At 46.5% G+C, this 4,772-nt stretch overlaps 1 protein-coding gene across 1 annotated transcript in view; it reads left to right on the top strand.

Annotated features, from left to right (window-relative positions):
- Vps36 (vacuolar protein sorting 36 homolog) overlaps positions 1-4,772 on the top strand; it is a 61,709-nt gene that overhangs the window by 242 nt on the left and 56,695 nt on the right. The window lies entirely within an intron of this gene.

Here is a 4,772-nt window from a genome sequence, read left to right as displayed (position 1 = left end):
GGCTCTCAGTCGCCTGGCCACTGGCGCGCTTCCGCGGGGCGGGGCGGAACGGAACGCAACGGACCGGCCGGTTGTCTCTCGGGTTGCCGGCCAACGAAGCCGCCGAAGTCTGGGCGGGCGGTCCTGTTCATGGGGCAGGCCGGCCGACAAAGAGCATATTTTAAAGCTGTTTTCCCATGTTGCTCTAGAACAATTCTGATAATATTGAGCTACATTGTCCCCTAGTAACGTAACCCTGGCTCCAGTTTTAATGGACACCCCGTAATAGATAAATTTCACTGGAGCGGCACTTTGTTCTCGCCCTGACTAGACATGTGGAAGGCAGAATAATGCTCTCATTCTATCCTTAGCGATGTTTATGTCCTTCTCTGAAATCCGTGCATTTATTCCCTTACATAGTAAAGGAGCATAAATATTGCATCTGGAACTAAGGTTATGGAAGAGGTTAAAAATCAAAGGACAAAGATTGACACACCTTGAACTATTAGGTCGAGAGGACGTGAGGTAGAAGGCTTCATTCAGTCCCGTCTACCTCGGAGAACTTTTGACCTAGTGCAGATGTGCATCCCTTTTGCTGAGTGCGCTGAGACCCCAGGGGGCAAAAACTCCCAACTGGTTACTTCCTGAGTTTGCATCCTGAGAACTGTAGTTTTGATTACAGTGGCACATTCCAATCCTACTGTTGTGTAAATAGCCTAGAGAAACAAGAAAGTGACTACTACCTTTGGGAGTAAATGAGTTTATTAGGGCTTACTCCAGAGCGGTGGACTTGCAGGCGGCAGCACTTCGGAAGTGGCCAAATCCCCTGTGTTAGGCTTCTGGCGTTTGTAAGGCACTGATTAAAGCAGCAAAGCAAGATCAAAAGAAAAAAGGGTCCTTGGGAAAAGGATGTGTGTCTTCCGTACCCATCCCACCCTTATCTGGGAGCCCAGCCAGTCCCGGTAAACACTGGCTAGCCAGTGATGGATGGATGACCTCGTTATGTTGCAGGCTGGCGCAGGACCTGAGCACCTGGCAGGGCAGAGCACACTGAACTGTTAACCTCATTATCCGGTGTAAGCACAGCACGACAGGCTGTGAGGGCACAGGTGGTTCTATGGGCAGCAGTTAACATGTACAAGGCCATTCTGCTTTGCGCTGTTCTCCACATCTCTGCTGTTTCCTGGTTGAGGAGGAAGATTTCCTGGTGTATAATTTAGTGCCTTTGCAGGAAAGTTGGCAAGGGTTTGTACTTGAATAAAGATTGTCTAGTGCCCAGTGCCCTTGCTTGAGGCACGAACAGGATGAGGGAATCTTCCCACCATGCCGGTCACCAGGAAAAGTAGGCCTTCAATCCTGGCAGATTTCTGGGACTAGAGGGCAAAATGTCATAAACATGGCCAGTCAGAAAAGTCCACCCTAGCCACTTGCCAGTCCAATTTAAAGCAAGTGTTAACATAAGTGAGCCCCTGCACAGTCACCATGTATATGAAGGGGAATAGTATGCCCCAAGAGGTAGGTGGTATTTTCTATTCCATTCTGTATGTATTCCACACCTGTATGGTACTTACACACAACTCTCATGGGGCAGCTATTACATATTTCCATGGAAGGAAGTACCAGTTTCATTATTCTTTTCAAGACACAAGGGGGTCATAAGTGTACACACACTGCTTCCCACACTGTAATGTGGAAAGTACACTCAACAACTGAACTCACTGTGCGTTGCTGTCCACTGTCCACTGTTAACAAGTTCCCTTTGGCTATGGCCGGCAATAGCAATAATCTAGAGGTGCAGACACAAATAGTTTAGGATGGCAGTTTCGCTCCACATTGTATCCATTTAACAAAGCAACAGCACTGGCTTCCCCAATGGGACCCATGACTTCTCCAGCCATAGGTCTTTTTACTGGCTTTGTAGTACCAAATGTGGTTTCTCTTCTTTGGAGCAGGCGTAAGTCTAATCAGAAAGTAGTTGGTTGCACCCAGGCCAGTCACGCCACTGCTGCACTGGTAGGCTCATCCTGCCTGGCATGCTGGTAGTGCAACACACGAGGCCTACAGCCAAGCAGGACCTTTGGTTTCAATTCTTCCCAGGCAAGTCTGTGTCACACATTCTGGCACTGTGAACACCAGGTCGTAGTGAGAAAGCTTCTACTGGCCAATCCCACCTTGGTTCCTCCATGTCCTATTAGCCAAAGAATGTGTAGTCTTCAGCAACAGAAACTTACTGTCCAGTTCTGGTGTGCAACAAACTGCAGAGTTAAAACCCTGTATGGTATGGGGGACACGGTAGTGGGGGACTTCCCTGGCCAATTGCTCATAGGGAGGTAGCTCCCCTCTGGCATTGAGATTTCCATTCAACAACCTATGGCTTCTGAAAGTATTTTTCCCCCACTCACACAGGGTGACTTCATTTAAATCATTTAACTGTTTCTTTAACAACCCATTTTTCCTTTCAATTAAGCCAGCCCCTGGAGGGTTGTAAGACAAGTGATAGTACTGTTGTACTTGACTGTCCTCAGCTCAACTTTGCACATCAGTGGTGGTAAAATAAATGCCCCTGTCACTGTCAATTCTCCTTGGAAACCCATTTGTGGAGTAAGTTCTCTAATAGTGGCTTCTCCAGTGACCCGTTGACAGTGGGAATGTTTTGGGGTGTTTTGTTTTGGGGGGTTTTTTGACAGTGGGAATATTTGCAAGAGCCCATGGCAGCATCCACACAGGTGAGCAGTATCCCTTAAGCACAGGTATGAGCCTGATATAATCTGGCATGTAAAATGCCAAAATACTTTATGGGAATGCCTGCAGCCATTGATTGCTATCCTTCAGTCTGTTTTGGCTCCCTTGTGCCCAGTCTTTATGTGCGCCCAATGGGAGATTTCTCTAGGTGTCTGGGAACAAACAGCTTGCACCTTTGTGAGGACATCAGCCTCTTGATTATCTGAAGACTGCCAAAATATCTGTGCAGGTAATGGTTATTTCTCATGAGTCACTACCATTCATACTGCTCCTGACTGTCTTTTCCCACTCTCTGCTTTTCCCTTCCCCATTATCTAGCCTGATGGTATCTGTTACTACTTTTGCTGCCCATTCCTGCTTTGTGTGCCAACTAGTGCCATCAGTATACCAGGCATCTCCAGTGGGCAGTATCCCTTCCGGAACCTTTCCCGGCTTAACTGTTGGTTCCATCACTGGAGTGGTTCGGTAGTTTTAAAGGACACTGACCCTGGTATGGCCTACATGGTATTTGCTTCAGGAGCAATGCTGCTGTAAGTATGCAAGCTCCCTTTGTAAAGTCTGATTTTGTACCACCCCAGAAAGGGATTTGGCCAAAAGGCCTTTGACCCAGCCCTTCATCAGATATCCTGTTTTAGGTGCCCTGAAGCAGATCCAGGGATGTATTCTACCTGCTGCAGGGATTTATATACAGCCAGCAACTGTTGCTTCGTGCTATACACCAGGCTTCCACCTCTTTCTATGATTCAAATTGTTTCTGCCATAGCCTTCAACCGTAGCACTGTAGCACTCAGGGCTCACGGTAACCCTAGGACAAAGGGCTTGGGGCATGCAACTGGTTAGTCTGCCTTACAATTATCTCATCTTGCTCAAGTGCCTCTTGAGCTCTGTCTTACTCACTTTCTTCAGTGCTGGAACAAAATACCTGACACTTGCAACTTAAAGAAGGAGAGGTTTGTAAAATTCAAGAATGGCATGGTGAAGAGCCTGAGCAAAGAAAAGCTGCTCATGTCACTGCAGCCAGGAAGCAAGGAGAGAAGGGAGGAACTAGGGAGGGAGCTATGCCCTGCCAATTCACATCCCCAGTGACCTGCCTCCCCCACCCAGCCTGACCTCCGAACAGCAAGTCAGCTACAGCTTCCCCATGGTCTAGGCCTCTTCCAAAAGCTCCACTTATGAGTGCATGAGGCTCCCAGGAGGACATCTAGATAGAAACCAAACAATCCTTTTTGTCCCAATCTCACGTGGCCTCCCCTTTTTTTGTTTGTTAAGTTATAGAGAGTGCAGGCAACTTGAGCAAGTTGGGATATGAAAATATGCCAATAACACAAGAGTCCTAAGAACACCTGTAATTGATTTGTATTCCTTGTTCCTGCTGCAGAATTTTTTCAGTGACCTTCTCAGGTATCAGATATGACTTGACCATAAGACCCTCCAAAACTTTATAGCAGTTCCAGGCCCCTGCACCTTGTGGGATTGATTTTCCATCCCTGCTCCTTCAGTTGTCCTTGTATATCGTCCAGGTGCTTTTCTAAGTTTGTAAGGTGATCAGAGGTTAGCATGACGTAATCTATGTAACGAAACATTTTTACAGTGAGTGGGCAGGATAACAAGTTGAAGTCCTAGGCCACCGTCCCATGGCAAATGGGGGCAGTAGAGGCTGTGTAAGTAGCCCAGAGTGAGCATTTGAAAAGTCTATTGCTGTCTACTCCAGGTGAATGCAAAAAACTGGTTTAGAGATTCAGCAGCTAGAGAAATAAGAAAGAATTATCAGAGCTACATTTAATGATATTACTCTAGAATGTTCTCTTTCCAGATGATGATTAAGAGGCTAATAGAAAAAATGGTGCCAGGTACCACAGCAGCAACAGAACTTGGCTGTTGTCTGGATATTATTCTTTTCTTTGTTTTTTGTTGGTTTGTTTTTTTTAATGGAATGTGCCGAATGTCTATAATTTTGTTCAGATGACTGCAGAACCTGGAAAAGCTGTTGCTGCTATCGATGCATAACATACTATTATTAGTCTCTCTCTCTCTCTCTCTCTCTATATATA

The sequence above is a fragment of the Fukomys damarensis genome, unplaced genomic scaffold (genome assembly GCF_012274545.1).
Source record: "Fukomys damarensis isolate Sample0158 unplaced genomic scaffold, DMR_v1.0_HiC HiC_scaffold_38, whole genome shotgun sequence".
Taxonomy (NCBI): Eukaryota; Metazoa; Chordata; class Mammalia; order Rodentia; family Bathyergidae; genus Fukomys; species Fukomys damarensis.
This window is presented reverse-complemented; position numbering and strand designations above follow the sequence as displayed.